Here is a 16,457-nt window from a genome sequence, read left to right as displayed (position 1 = left end):
TATCCCCTGTGGTCACCTTGCTTTCGGGTGAGAGGAACCTTTTTTTTTTTTTTTTTTAATTGACTCAGGATTTGTTGAATTTGGAGTTAAAAAAAAATCATGACATTTGGCTAAATGAAGCTATATTTGGTACCTATGTTTATTATAGAAATTTGTCTTCAAATCCTAAAGTCAGAGATTAGGGCTGGGATGTAGCTCAGAGGAAAAGCACTTGCCTAACATCGACAAGATCTAGAGTTTGATCCCCAGCACTTAACAAATAAAAAAGGTAGATTTTAAGTGAGAAGAAATAAGAACTTCCATACCTACCAAAGCTTAAGTCTTCCCAGTTGTGTTTTACTTTAAAATATTTCACCTTGGATTCCAATGAGAAAGAAATTGTTCTAAGATAGATTAATGTGTGGCACCCTGGTTATTAGAGAACTGGCTAATGAGAAACAGAGGAGCAGCTACAGAAAGGTGCATTCATCATTTGGTTTTATCTTCGTTCATAAGAAGGGATTTGTACAGCATCTCACCTAGGGTATTAGATGACATTTAGCATACTATTACTCCCTTTTTTTTCCTCCAAAAAAAATTGCCTACTTGTTTCTCTCATCAGGTTGTAAGGAGAAAGACAATTTTTTTTTTCCTGCCAGTGTTTTCTTCATTGTATATAATGGCTTCACATCTACCGCTGTGTTTATTTTTGTGGCAAAAGTGAGGTTGCAAGGGAAACATTCAGAATGATGGGGCCAAGGTGGACGAGGGCTGCCTCTTCACTTTCCACTTGGTCTAACTGAAATCTGGACTGAAATCCCTAAGTTCTGTTAGTTTGGAAGTTATGCCTTGAGATCTCAAATCTATTGAGCCCTGGAATCTCCGTAGCTGATTTCATAATATATCCTGTAGCCAGATAGTTTATAAGAGGAGTGTGGAGACTCCTTTGGCTTGCTTGGGTTTATTTCCACATCCCTCTTAGGGAGTAGCTGCTGCCTAGAGGAGTGAGACCAGGAGCTGCCTGGTCCCCGTTCACCAGAACCTTCTCCAGGAGATACCCAAGTAGATGCTTTTCAGAGCCTCCTCCACTGTGAGACTTGCCTGCTCCTATCTGCATCCTCAGTGCCACACTTCACCTTGGACTTTTCCACAATGGGAAATGCAAGGTGGTCTTCTTCTCCTTACTCTGTGCTCAGACCGAACAGACTTAGCTAACTTGTCGAAGGCACACAGCTAATAAGTGGAAGAGTTGTTACTTAACTCCAAGTTTGTTGGACACCAAATTGTTTCCTGAAGAGTCTGCCCCACATGTCTTCTATCAGAAACTACTGGTTCTGAACATAAATACTATTGGTTCTAAGAAGCAGCACTTAGAACAAACCAACCAAAACACCCCAGATCAAATAGTAACTCGAAAAGGAGAGGAGAAAAACAAAGTTGTTTATCAATTCATGAGAAATGTGCATAGTTGCTCAGGTCTTTGCTTATATGGCTGGGTCAGAGCTCTAAGTTGATACTGAAACTTTCTTCCTCCCCGTGCAGGCTCCTTTTGTTGTTCTGAAGCACCTCAGACCTTACTACTGACAGTTTCCTAATGCGTCCGGTACCATTCACACTTCCTAGTTTTTCTTGTGTTCATTTTGATAGATTGTGTTCTTCAAGGAATCTTTTCATTTTTATATACATTGTAAAATATACTGGTCAGAAAGTCATTCACAATACTCCCTGGTAAGCTTTGTAATCTGTCTCTCCCTGCCTCCCCCCCCCCCCCCCACCTCTTATAGTCTGGGATGGCTTTAAGCTCACAATCTTCCTGCTGGAGAAGACTCCCAAGGGCTGGGATTACAGAAGTGTATCACCACACCCAGCTTTTCTCTTTTCCTTGATGAATCTTATTAGAGGTTTATCAGTGTTACAGTCTTTCCAAAGAATCTAGCTTGATTCTGTTGGTTTTCTTCTTGTATATTAATTCTGTATTTAGTTAATCAATATTTTTTGCTAGTTGTATTTCATCCTATACTTTCACAATTTAAACTACTACTATCTGTCTAGATTTTTTGGTTGATAGCTTAAATAATTGATTTTAGTATTAATTTTCTAATATGTGGACTCAGATTTTCCTAACCATTGCTTCACATGCATATTTCTCTTTAAGTTCTAAATATTGAGTAATTTGCTTTGTATTATCTCCTTTGACCCTTAGTTACATGGAAGTACATTACCTACTTTGTCAAAATATTTGATTTATTTTTTTCTTAATAATTTCTGGTGTGATTCTACAATGAAGAAAATATATGCTGGTTGATTTATTATTTTGAAATTTATTGAGACTATGTGACCCAGTAGGAGGTGTATTTTGGTAAGTGTTCTACGAGTACCTAAAAAGGCTTATTCATATTTGTAGATTTAATAGGTCAAGTAGGTGAGTTTGGTTACCAAGTATTTTTCATTTGACATACCAGAATATTTCCTTGCTTCACCTCCAGTGATAGCATTTATTTTTCTTCCGGGTTTTTTTTTTCCATAGCCTTAATCATGTCTGCAGCAGTTAAATTCATTATCTTAGTTTAAATTTTAAAAATAGCTATACACAGTATTTGTTATGTGAGAACTGAAGAGAAAACATGCCACAGACCTTTTTTACTCCAGTGCCAAAATCATTTTAGAGAAATCCAGTGACAGAAGGAACTTTTCATAAAGGAATAGAAAGCCGTCCTCTAGCATCTATTGTGGCTTCAGGTCCTACTTGGAAACAGGAGAGCAGGCCAAATGACTTCCTGAAACCCCTTCAGATATTGTCATTCTAAGAAACCAGAAGTTCAGGTAAATCTACAAGGTGTAATCCCGTGTGAAGTACCAAACTGCTAGGCATAAGAAGTGGCAAATTCCTCCACTTCCTGAAAAACAGTATAGGCATTAGCATGTGAGATGTTGAATGGAGAACACATCAGTTATTTAATGGAGGAGATCAGAGAACACAAGGATGAGCCAGCAATTACTTTGTCCAAAGTTCTGTTAATGCCTCACCTAACGTATAATGTATAGACTCAAGCCCCAGAGTTCCAACATGGTTTTCACAAGCAACAAGCACCATGGCCTGCTAATGGGCCATAGTTGAGAGACTGTAGGTATAAGCCATAGACAGCAATAGAGGATACTCACCTGGGCTGTTAGCTTGGTAATTGTTTGGGAGTTCTAGAATCCCTTTTCAGGAGAAAGTTATTAGAGCCATTTGGTGCTTTTATCCAGCCTTTAGCAAATCTTAGCACAAATAGGTAATATTAATTCTATATATCAGGGTACATGGTCAAGACGCACACCTGGGCTCACTGCCAATCAGATGAGAAGATCAGATCTCCTTGCTGCATGCCTGTTATCCATTCATAGCACCCCATTCAGAAAGCTCTGTTTAAAAGAAATGCAGGGTCAGAATGTGAAGGTACCTCAGAGATCATCCTTCACTCCATGCATTTTTGCTAAGGACACTGAGGTGCAAAGAAATTAAGTTGCATCTTTAAGGTGTTAAATGTCCACTGACTCTTACCCTCAAAGATACACTATAACAAGTTCTTCGGAATGAAAGGCCAGAGGGATTCTTCTTTCAGTGTCTATGACTTGAGCACACAGACATTTGGAACTAGTATTCAGTATAATTATTTATCTACTTGGAAGAAAACACAGGGGTTATTTGCCTGTTTAGATGGGGTCATATTCCCTGTTGGAAGGCACAGGGCCTTGGGAAATGTTCTGTTCCCTCTCCAGCCCTGAAGTCAGGAGCTAGGAATGATCTTCCCTGGCCCTGCGTGTTTCTGACTTGTTTGACAAGTTCTAGTGAGCTACCAGATGTGGACATTCTTTTCAGCTTGGGATAATTTATTTATCTGTTTATGTATTTTACCAGGAAAGTATCTATTGAGTTCTTGATACTCATTGTGGGGGACTCCTAGGGGAACAGTAGCAGTGGATAATGTTACTTGAATGTTTGATTTTTTTTTTCAAGTCTGTCTGCTTTTATTTCAGACCTAAAGAGCTGGGAAATAAAAAGCAACTTATTCCGGCTCCCCTCCTCCGCCTCTGACAGACAGTTTAAAACATATGGTCGAAAATGAGCCACAGAGACTTGGCTGAATGCATGAACCTGTGAATTTACTTTTCCTTTCATACTTTGATCCACATTTCCAGCCATAAAAAAATTATTAGTGGCACTTAAGTGTTGGACGTTTTTCACCTGAGATATGTGAAACACTTTTGGAGAATAATACTGGTTATAAAGTTGGGGCTTCTGTGGAACAACTCTGCTGTTAGGTACAAAGTCTGATGCTCTTCTCTTGCAGCCTGATGTACCATAGGTGGTAGAGGTTGTGTGTGAGAATTTGTTTGTATTATTTTGCTTGTGACTACACAAAGTAATGGCAGTTACCTCCAGTTTTCATTTTTCTTAAGTATATATTCCCAAAGAATCATGGGATGGCAGCAAAATAGCATGGGATGCCCCACTTTTTCTCATGAGAGAAAAAAGCACTCTTCGAGCCATCTGCTTTCCTGATGGGAGAAAGCACTGAGAGAAGGGCACTGAGCACAGTCGGTATGTATTACGAAGTGTATGGTTGGTCAGGGCAGATTAAGAAGCTGGGTTGGAGTTCTGTTTTGTTAACCAGGGGAGCTAGCTTGGCTTGTCTAGGCAGTAAAGACCAGCTGGGGGACCAGCTGTCAGGCCAACTGAAAGGTTTGCTGGGAGGGGTGTGGTCAATCAGCCAGATCATGAGGTGGATCCATGGTGATGGCAATTAGCAGTAGAAAACCTAGAGATGGTTTTTTTGGGGGGGAGGGGAGTGGGGGGTCCGGTCGTGGGGTCTGAACTCTGGGCCTGGGCGCTGTCTCTCAGCTCTTCAGCTCAAGGCTAGCGCTCTACCACTTGAGCCACAGCACCACTTCCGGCTTTTTTCTTTTTGCTTATGTGGTGCTGAGGAATCCAACCCAGGGCCTCATGCATGCAAGGCAAGCGCTCTACCACTGAGCCACCTTCCCAGCCCCCCTAGAGATGTTTTAATGAATTGAAGACCAGATTACCCAGGGCTCGGGTTTTGTGTGTAATGAGGGGACTTGGCTAATTGAATTTCAGAGTTGAGACTCCATATTACGTTATAGCTGTCTATATGTGTGTCCACGGAGAGAAGGGGAGGGGAAATAATCTGTGATTCTAAATAAACTTACCCACTTTTCTTCTCTTCTTCTTCCTCGTCTTTTTAGTTTTTTTTTTTAATTTAATTTTGTTTATTTAGGGACAGGGTCTGCCATATAGCTTAGTCTGGCCTGTAAATTGCTATCTAGCCCAGACTGGCCTCCAAACCATGATCTTCTTGCCTCCATCTCCAAGTACTGGGATTACAGGCATGTATCACTATGCCTAACAGTTCCACTCTTCCTATTAGAGTGGTTGAAAGATAGAAACAGATGAGTATGGAATTAGACTTCATGGTAACCTTCTTAAAAAGTGATCAGAGAACAAAGGAGTAAACTGTCTTTCTTTTAGTCTGTTCATTCCTGAACTTTCTGCCAAGGAGTGTGCCAATGATTCTGAGTCTGAGGACAAGTAAATATAAACAAGATTTAGACTTTTTTCTCAGAGGCTTGGAATCATGATCCTTCTGCTAGGAAATTAACTGCTTGCATCCCCACACTTAAGCCCTAGTCCTAAATCTGGAAATGTTCCTGGGCTTGTTGGAAATCCAGGAGGATCTCTGCAGCAAAGTCTTTCTTCATGGTATGTGGAGCCACATATTTCTACCTGCCATGGGTCCTGGGGCTGATCCTTTGAATTCATCTAGGGCCCTGTGAAACTCTGTTCTTGTATAACAACACTAGTAACAAGGGGCCTCTAAAGGAGGAACAAGCACTGGGCATGTGCCTTCAGTGGATGGGTAATCCAGTTGCTGAAGTATTTGGGGCTTCAGGGAGAACTGGCACCTCACCTTCCAGGCCTTGCCCCCTCGACCAGCTTGGATTCTTGAGTCTTCTTGAGGTAGTGATTTACCTGGGTGATGACTCTGCTCACAAACACGCTGGATCCAGCCTGGGCAGCCCATATGGCTGCTGGTGTGCTGTGCCACTCACTCTCACAGTGAGCCAAACTTGATTTTGACATACACAGAGTCAAATTGTGTCAAGGCTGTTCTATATCACCTGTGCATCTCACTCTAAAGTCACAGTGTAAAGGAGGGAGTAACAATGCTTGACAAGAAATGTACTCATGTAACTGTAACCCCTCTGTACAGCATCTTTACAAGAAAATAAAATTTTAAAAATTAAAATTTAAAAAGTCACAGTGTAGCTAGAACCATTGTGCTGCCAAAGGTAAACCTTTGGAAAACTTTCTTAGGCTGTATGGTATGCCCTTGTTGAGTGTCTAGAGAAGCTGGTAGCTGTAAGCTCTCTCTGAGCCTTGTGGGTCCATTGAAGTGACAGTTCTGAGAAGGACATCTGTCTCTTTCCTTTGGCTTTCACTTTTCTAAGTGCCCAAAGAAGTTATCATTCCCAGTAGGCAGAATGACTACACGGCTCCTTTCTGAGAATGGTCTCACCTGTGAGACAGCCAGTGAGTCCATCAGTGCCCAGATTCTTCTCTTTGCTCTGCAGACCCAAGTGGGCTATGCAATCTGTCCCATCTCCAGCTTGCATTGATTTACACACATAGGCCTCGTGGGATGGCTGTGAGTGGTGCTGAAAGAACGTTCCAGCATTCAGGCCAGAAGCCAGGGAGGTGCTGAGAGACACTGCAGCGCAACCTGACCTCTCCGAGCCATTCTGAAGCACTCAAGCCCCACTGGAGAATAAGTCAAACAAATATTAAGGAAGGAAATCCAGTATGTATGCTGAACATTGAAATAACATCTGACTGGTTAAAAAAGCACCCAGTTGGAATTATAATAGAGTGGCACTTTCCTCCCACTGAGCAAATTAAAACAGCAAGTTGAGATTTGTTTATATATCCATTAGTGAAACGTCAAATGGGACATCAAATGTAACTCCCTGTCCCAAAGCAGAGGGTTCCAGCCCTCCTGAGGTGTCTCATCACCCCAAACCTCCTGTCCCAGGTGAGTAGGGGAATGGTCTGAGAACATCCTGGGGAGCTCATTGTGTGCCAGGAGGTGCTGATTAGGAGAGTCCCACCCTTCCCCTGGTCTGCCCTGGGCCTCAAGAACAAGCTCATGATGTGGGAAGGTTATTTTAAAGAGGTGTTGGTTTGTGCAGTGGTTTAAAGAATGTCCTTCCCCTCCCTCTGTTGAAAAGGAGATAGCTGTAGTGATATCCCAACCCTGAAAGGATCCATATGGTGGAGAGTTATTGTTCCAAGATCTGCCTGTTGTCTCCTTGGGATTGATTACAAGTGAACCTAGGCTGCTTTAGGAATTCAGAGTTTCAGAATTCGGCTTATGGTTTCAGGATAAAGGAATTTATCTTCATGGGCTGCTTCTCGGCCTTGATTGTGATGGAGGTGCATGGGCAGGATGTGGCATAGGGCCAGGACACACAAAACCACAGCAGTGCCCTGGCCTTGAACTGCCCCATTCCCCCAGGAGGACAGAGCCTCTAGCTCTCAGAGGAAAACTGTATTGCACCATTGGTTATAAGAGAGAGTACAAGCCGGGCGCTGGTGGCTCACGCCTGTAATCCTAGCTACTCAGGAGGCTGAGATCTGAGGATCGCGGTTCAAAGCCAGCCCGGGCAAGAAAGACCGTGAGACTCCTATCTCCAATAAACCACCAGAAAACGGGAAGTGGCGCTGTAGCTCAAGTGGTAGAGCGCTCACCTTGAGCTGAAGAGCTGAGGGACAACGCCCAGGCCCAGAGTTCAAGCCCCATGACCGACAAAAAAAAAAAAAAAAGAGAGAGAGTACAATAGTGACTGCCCAGTCCTAAGTCTGAGACAGAGATTGGGATCACTGTTGCACTCGACATGGCAATTCTGCATTTGAGAATAAGAAAAAAGAAAAATTTGAAAGCTCGGCGGTTCCTGATCTTGGAACTGTCATAACTGTGAAATGAATCTCTAGCAAGCAAGATGAACTAGTCAGCATGATATTTACCGCTCAACTCTCAGATCGTATTTATTTCTTGGTGCTTGAAAATTGGTGTCTAGGGCTCACATTAATCACGACTGCTGTATATTTGCTACTGTCTGTTGGCTGGTTTAGATCAAGACTTGGCAGCCTTTAAAAGTAATATTTCTAGGTTCCCAGCCAGCCTTTGGGTTGGGCTGAAGATTTGAGGGCCTGGACGTGGAGGTCTTAGTCACATATTGACTCTGATCTTGTAGGGGGAAGGAAGAGGCCACTGCTCACAGGTAGGGCCATGAGTGGCATCCACGGCAGAGATCTAGGCTGTACTGGAAACTTCCCTTCATTGTGTTACCTTCAGCACAGATGGTGCCTGCCTTGCTCCTTGCTCTGGTTGGCTCATGGCAGATACATACTAAATAACTGAAGGCCAAATGGATTTAAAGTTGGGCATTTTGCTTATTTATGAACATACTTCCTGTTGATAAAATTCATGATCCTGTATTCGATATTCAGTAGAAAAGTCCTAGTCTTTTATTTGCTGCCCTGCAAAAAAGGTAGTCAAATCATTTGCACTCTATTTAACTTGTTGGGAACAATGGGGAGTGCTAGTCCTAACTTTGGAATTGAACTCTACTTCCTTTCTTCCTCTAAACTGAAATCTGCAAAGCTTTTTCTTACTCTTTGCTTTCCTATTCCAACCCAGAAGTAACCTTTGCCCTCCTTACTCCTTTAACACTTTTCTCTGCATTCTTGTATGCTATTCACCTTTCCTTGTTTATACACATGCCACTGACTTGTAAATTGAAAAGGCCCTTAGTAGCAAGGTGATGCTTCTTTTCTGTATCTTCTCCTTAAAATATAAGACTTCCCTAGAAAGAAGTCAGGGCAGCTGGTTTTAGGCAAAAGATACACATGCAGTTCATGCATTTCAGCACATGACACTGAAAATTTTAAGCTTGACCTAAACCTCAAGCCCTATATAAAAATTATCTGACAGAGAATTGCAAAGCTAAGTGTAAAACATAAAACCACAACACTTTTAGAAAAAGCAAGAAAATAAGTATTTGCTGGGCATCAGTGGTTCACGCCTGTAATCCTAGCTACTCAGAAGGCTGAGATCTCAGGGTCACAGTTTGAAGTTAGCCTGGGCAGGAAAGTCTGTGAGACTTATATTTTCAATTAATCACTAGAAAACCTGAAGTGGCCCAGTGGCTCAAAGTGATAGAGCACTAGCTTTGAATAAAGAGCTTAGGGACAGCACTGAGGCCCTGAGTGCAAGCCTTAGGACTGAACACCCCCCCTCAAAAAAAAAAGTGTGTGTGTGTGTGTGTGTGTGTGTGTGTGTGTGTGAGTGAGTGTGTGTGTGTGTGTGCTGTGAAAGAAGAGCTACAGACTAGGAGAAAATATTTGCAACCACAAATCCAATAAAGGACTAACCATTCTAGGATATGTAGAGGAATCTTAAAACTTAACAGTAAAAAACAATGAGAAAATGGGGATGGACAAAGGACATGAACAGACTTTTTTCACTGAAGAGGATTAACAGATTAATTATGGAACATAATCAATAGGAAAAGGCAAATAAAGCTGCAATGAAATGTCACAACATACCTATTAAAATCTCTAAGAAATGACTGGGCACAGTGGCTCACACCTATAATTCCAGCTACTTAGAGAGAATCATGGTTTGATACTAGCCCAGACAAAAAATTAGATCTGCAAAACCAAACCAAACACTCAGGCATGAAGACACATGACTATAACCCAGCAACATGGTACCTAAGTAGAAGATAATGACTCAGGCCAGCCTGGAAAAAAATAATATCCTTATCTAAAATATAACCTTTAAAAAACTGGCTGGAATCAAAAGAAAACCTACAGAATGGGGAAAATGGGAGATCTCTGCCAGTTACTCATTGGATAAAGAATATTCAAGTATATAAAGAGCTCCAAAAATTAAACACCACAAGAACAAATAGTCCAATTAATAAATGAGCAGATGGACTACACTTACAACCCAGCCCTTTTCTGGTTAATTAGAAGTGGAGTCTTGCAGACTTTTGTACCCAGGCTGGCATTGAACCGTGATCCTCCTGGCTAGCTAAGATTACAGGTGTGAACCACTTGTGTTGGCTTAGTTTGGCCTTTCTTTTTTTTTTAAATAAGGCACCCCAAATTACTGTTTGGATTTATCTGGAATTTACGTAAGTAGTTTGAAAGAGTCCCTTTCTTTTTCCACCAAGTTAAACACTAGGAAAAAATAACTACAATATAACTATTTGGTAAGCTCATTTATACTTTGAAGTCAGTGTCATTTCTTCCTCTGGGCAGTAAGAAGGAGACCAGAGGGATTTCAGGGGTGACTTCCCTGATTCAAGCGACTTGGCTGCAGAGATGTACCTTTGGTTCCTGGCTGTTCAAACTGAGCTTCACCAACATCATTGTAAAATTTCAAAGCATCAGGCATGTTAGAAAGAAATATCTCTGAACACAGCCATTTGTTTTCTGATAGCTATTCTTTTAACCTCACTAAACAATTTCCTGAGACCAGATTTGCGAATAGTACAACCCACCCTCGGGTTGACATTATGGAAATCAGAATGATTTCATGTGTAGTAGGTCTTAAGGAGCACAAAATCAGAAAAACCATGCCCCAGTCCTGACCCTTCTCCTTCCTTCCATCCCGTCACACGCATCTTTCTCCTCCCTCTTTATTGTCTCCTAAGAGATTCATTGCCTCATGAAAAAGGGTACTTGGGTTTAATCTTTCATTCAGCTGCCTTGGACTTGCATTTCCTTCTCTGCCTGTGAGCCTCAAAGATTATGAGGCTCCAGTAGGCCCTCAGATGTCAGGTGGAAACACACTAGTTTGCTACACAGCTGACGGGAGCTCCTCTTGGTGAGCATGTGGCCATGTTTGCTAAATGGGAACCACATTCACGAAGAGTCTGCCACTTTTAGATGAGTGCTGATGGGAGCTAAGGGTTGTCATGTTGCCCACCTCCTCTCCTTTCCTGCCTGTTCTCAGCGGGTTCTGGTCTTTTCCCATATCTGCTACTAGTCCGTAGACTGAAGAACCCTTCATGTGATCCTAGGTGCTTCTTTGTTTCACAGGTGAAGGATCATACTTTGGGAGATGAGGTGCTTCTTAGAATCAGAGCAGTAGAAAATCAGAGATCTTCATGATCAGGAATGGAAGGGGACTTAGAAACAACTTAGACTGAAGCCAGTGGTGTGACTGTGGTAGGCCACTTCCGCTGAGGGTCTCATTTACATCATCAGTGCAGGGAGGGAGTTGGGCCAAATGATCTCTACCTTCCACATGATCCAGAAGGTTACAGAGTTTGGAGACAGCTTGAATGGGGCCAGCAGCTCAGCTTGAACAGTGTGAGTGCCATCTCCAGAAGGCACCTGGTCACACTGTCTGGGAAGCTGGTGCACAGGGATAGGCAGATGTCCAAAGCCACCTTCTTCAGATGTAATGACACATCCTTCTCTATCCCTATCTCTGAAGAAGAAGCACAGAGAGAGCATCGTGTGCCCAGCACCACAGCTCTAACTTGCATTCAGATTGGGGCAATTGCAAGTGCTGCCAAACTTCAGAGGCTTCCCCTGTTCCTGATTTTCCTACTTGGCTGATTTTAAACAGTGGGAAGGTCCCTCCGGCTGACTGAAGTGATCTGACAGGTAGATCTGAAAGCATAACAGATTTGTCATATGTATTTGTCAAACCAATTCAGCATAAGGGACACCTCAATGACAATCTCTGGGCTTCTCCCAATTGTTGCGTATCAGGATTTGAGTGTGGCCCAGATGTGAACCAAGGCACTTGTTTTTTTTTTCCCCAAAGTGCTGCCTTGCTTAAAATGCTATGTCCCATGGTAATACAAAGCCTGAGCTGCAAATGGAGCCAGTTAGGCCCCTACTCCACTTCATGTCAGGAAATTCCAAGTATAAAAGGTACACGTTATTCCCAAAGGGCTGAGAATGAATCTTATAACTGGCTTCTCTGTGGAAGTCAGCCAGCTGCCCGCTCCATCTGGGCAGCATGCAGGACAGCGCCTGGAGGGAAGAAAGATGAACATTACAAACTGTGCAGCCCTGCTCTGCTGTGGCTCACCCAGGCTTGTGACTATAGTGGTTGAGTAGGTTCATAAGACTTTGTCCCACTTTGACAGGGATTGACAAAACTTGGGAACTATGTTCAAGAAAAGAAACAAAACTCATGCCTACCTTTGGAACTATATTCACACACTCCTGGTTCTCTTACCATGCTTTCTGCCATCTCTTGACTCAGAAATCCTGATACTGGTTCCAGTTCTTGCACCCAGTGGCAGTCACCCTGTAGGACTGTGACTTTGAAAGGGTGACAGACTACTGCAGCCACTTCATAGAATAGCCACCTTCCTGGTGGTTTCCTGATTGCATATCCCAGATGGACGCCACCTGTGCCTCTACCTTCCCTCTCCCCGGTCTGCTTCCTGAGGCTGGCTGTGGTTAGCATTCACCCTGCGCTTAAAATGCACACCCCAGCCTGGCTCACAATGCAGCTCATTATCTTTTTTACAGGAACATGTATTGAGTACCCATATATGTATGGGTTTTAACACAGTTTAATCATATAGGCCAGGCTATTGAGAAACCTACAACTTGAAACAGATCAAGTTGTCCTTGGAAACAGGCCCATGAGGAGGAACATAAAGGAACATTAGTGATCATTCAACCCATCCCTCATTTTGAAGGTAGTGAAATGAAAGCTGGTCACCTTGCATAGGCCAGTTGCAGGGCACATCCTGGCAGAGCTCTTTTTGAATATGCATTACCCCCAACCCCCTGCACTTTCTGTAAGATATAATTCGGTCTAGGCTGCTCGGGCAAAGATAGAAGAATTCATGGCTTTCCTTTCTAAAGGAAAGACCTCAGGTTTCTGATTTGGGGGTGATATTTGTTTTATTGTTTGTTTTAAAGAATTTGGAAAATTACCAAGATATCATAGCTAGGAGTCCAGAGAAGAGATATTTGGGGACCAAGATTGTAAACATTAGAATGAAAAGAATAGCCACAAGCTGGTAGTCCATTGTTATAATCTGCATTTAAATAGTGTGGAATAGTCCCAAAGTAAGCAATCCAAATGATTACTGCATCCCTAAGCAAAGCAGCAGCTATCCTAACAGAGACAGGTTCTGTCCTCCAAGATATGTGTGGTTAAAAACAAATGAGTACTTTGTATAACCATTGTAAGCTTTAAAAAAAAAAAAAAAAGATAAGTTGGTGCATGTGGTGGGTCACTTGAGAAGCTGAGGCAGGAGGACGAGGATAGAGGATAGTGAATCTAAGTCAACTACACAGTGGGAAAGCCTGTCTCAAAAAAAAGACAATGAAAGTAAATGATAAATAGATGGGGAGGTAAGAGGGGGAGAGACTCTGTATCTGAAGGACTTCAGTGCAAGCAAGTTAATGATGGCACTGTGATTTCAAGTGGAATGAAACACTGTTACTAGAACTACAGGAACATGACGTGAAACTTCTAATGTCAAACAGCAGTATATAAAAACATAGTTGAGTAATAGCAAGAGCCTGAACCCAGCACCCTTCGTAAAGGTGAAAGGAATGGAATTAGAGTGGTGTGGGCAGCCATGAGGAAGATGTGGAGTCTGAATTCTTGCTTTTCTGGCTGGGAAAATGCTTTACTATCTACATAATAGACTTGGGTCTACACTAGGGCCTGATTAGAGAGGGCCATCCCGTTCTGTCTCACTCTGTTTTGATCCTGCAGAGTTATAGATGAAGTGACAAGGATGGTATCTTGATTATATCCAGCTGCCTGGAATAAGTCAAGGGCAGAGAGGCCCCACATGAGAGCCATGCTCACAAAAAGCTCCAAAGGAATCTGAAATTCAGGATACTTCTAATACCTTTTAGTGCAGTGTAGTTTGGCATTCTGTGACTTAATGTCACCAAATGAAACCCTCTAGATAGAAGGCTGAAAAATGACTTCTACTTATTGAAATCTTAGCATCATTCAGCCCTAAATCTAAGCCAATACAAAACTAGTATGATGATGGTGGCGGGGGTGGGTAGCTGCGACCAAGGTGGAAAGGGCTTGTAACAAAGAATCCCCTTGGGAAAGTGACCTGAACTTCCTTTGCATAGAGCTGGCAGCTGCCATCGTTAGCAGAAATACCCACTGATTCAGATGCCCACATATACCTTTCCTCGGCCTTGTCCTCCCTAGTGTTTAGTTGTGTATGCTTGGAGCCCTTCACGAAGTTCCTTTACTCTTCTGGTAAGGCAGTGGGTACAAGGCTGCTGTGACTTGAACAAGCAGTGCCAATACTGAGTTAAGGAATTGGCAGAGCACTTGGCAGAGCCTGCCCAGGCCCACAAACAGAAATTATGGTGCACATAACTATGTTGCTACACTGAGCCCTATAAAACTATAATAGTATCGTATAATTTTAATCTATTGAAACACAAACTCCAGAGTAGAGAGAACATAGCAGCAGCAGCAGCATATGCATCTGAGGAAATGTTTGACATGGGTTCATTTGTCTACAGCTATTAGGGTGATGCCTGTGGCTGATTAGCTCTGCTGGTTACAACCTAAGTGTTAATGAGGACATGGCAGTGGGCCTGAGAACCCTGGCAGGTGAGCTGGTTTTACACAAAGGGGAGCTTTTCACATAGCATCAGACCATGCCCAAGATCCAGATCAGACAGCCCATAAAATCACGGAGATGATCAAGGAGGACCCAGCAGAAACAGTATAATGACAACATGTGTCCCTGCATGTTTCAGTAAAGATGCCTGGGCTCTTCACATCTTGCTGAGAGTGGTAACAGCTTAGGTGTCCTTTCTGAGTTGAGGAGTGTTGGTAGAGTCTAGCCAATGAATGAAAGCATGAAGTACTGATTACAAGTTCTGGTCTTGAACCTAAAAAAAAGAAAGATGGGTAAAGAATACATAAATGAAGCAGTTATTTTAAATAAAAGCAAGAGGTTGAGGGATGTAATAGAGAGATTGGTTGGGGGTAGTATTTGCCTTAAATATGAAGTTCCAAGAAGGCCTTTGAAGGAATTGACATTTAAATGTGGAGCTGGCTGATGGAAAGGAGCAGCCTCTTAAAGAGCTGTGAGGATAATCCAGGCAGAAAAAATAGCAGATGCAAAGGGATAAGGGTTTAGCTAGAGAGGTCACTGGCATGTGAGAGGGCATGTTAAGAGCAGAGGTGATGGTAGGCCCTTTACAAACCAAGGAGTTTGGGTATTTATTCTTAATGTAATACAAAGCCATTTTTATTTTGTTGTGAAGGTGGGACATTCCTTAAAAGATTTCTTTTAGGAGGATGTTACAGTTGAATTGTGTCTTCTCAAGAGATTTGTTCGAGGCTTGACCCTCAGTGCCTCAGAATGTGATTTTATTTGGAAACTGTAACTGACAGGATGGGCCTTAATCTGTTATGACCAATATCATTATAAAGCAGGAAATTTGGACACAGGGAGAGACTTGGCTGAGGGAAGGTGGCCATGTGAAGATGGAGGGTGGAGTGATGCATCTGTAAACCAGAGACAGGAAGGAAAGAGCTTCCCCCCCAACAGGCGTCAGCAGGAGTACAGCCCTGATACACTTGATTCTGCCTTCTGGTCTCCAAAACTTGTTCTCAGCACCCCCGCCCCGGCCCCCAGTTTGTAGTTCTTTGTTATGGCAGTGTAGAAAATGAAAAGGTGAGGGGAAGTATAGGTATGCACACTGGCTGTACCCTGGGGAATGTCAGCAGAAGGTTCCTCATTGGGTTCAGCACCACTGTGTGCTGGGGAAGCCACTGGTTGCTCTGGCATATGACCACCTTATGACTTCCATATGCATATGCATTTATAGTGAAAATTGTTAGAATATAAAACAGTAGGCTAGGTTTACTGGCCAGATGGTCGTCTCAGAGATGCTGTGTGTATTGTGGTTTAGAAGAGCAGGAGTGGCAGTGAAGAGACATGCTTGTCACGGGGATCTTGGTGAGAGGTGGAGGGCTTAGAGCTGGGGCAGTGGCAGTGGAGCTGGTAGGAGTAGTGAGAAATTGAAGCAGCAGAACTTGCTAATGGATTGGGAGTAAGGTGTGGAATAAAGGCTAATTTCCAGGGTCATGGTTTAAATAGTTGGCCAGCTATTTATTGAGATGAGGAAAAGGAGAGACTGGGGATGTGGAATTGAGTCCTGATTTAAACATGGTAAATTGATTATCCAGTGCCTATTGTTGGAGCATCCAAGGCTAAACATAAAGTTATTGGTCACTAAATTGGAGATGGAGTTTAGAGACTAAAAGTAGCTAAGATTCCTTAATACAAGAGTTTGGAAAAGGGAATCAGGCCTGGGATTGGACCTTTGGGAATTTGTTATGTGGAAATGAACTAAAGATTGAGGACCC

General features: G+C 42.7%; 1 protein-coding gene across 2 annotated transcripts in view; it reads left to right on the top strand.

The window, feature by feature from the left end:
* Ext2 (exostosin glycosyltransferase 2) overlaps positions 1–16,457 on the top strand; it is a 123,511-nt gene that overhangs the window by 95,810 nt on the left and 11,244 nt on the right. The gene's annotated exons all lie outside the window — the stretch shown is intronic.

Source organism: Dipodomys merriami, unplaced genomic scaffold, assembly GCF_024711535.1.
Source record: "Dipodomys merriami isolate MVZ:Mamm:240054 unplaced genomic scaffold, mDipMer1.0.p SCAF_21, whole genome shotgun sequence".
Lineage (NCBI taxonomy): Eukaryota > Metazoa > Chordata > Mammalia > Rodentia > Heteromyidae > Dipodomys > Dipodomys merriami.
The sequence above is the reverse complement of the archived record's forward strand: the minus strand, read 5'-3'. Positions and strand labels throughout refer to the sequence as shown.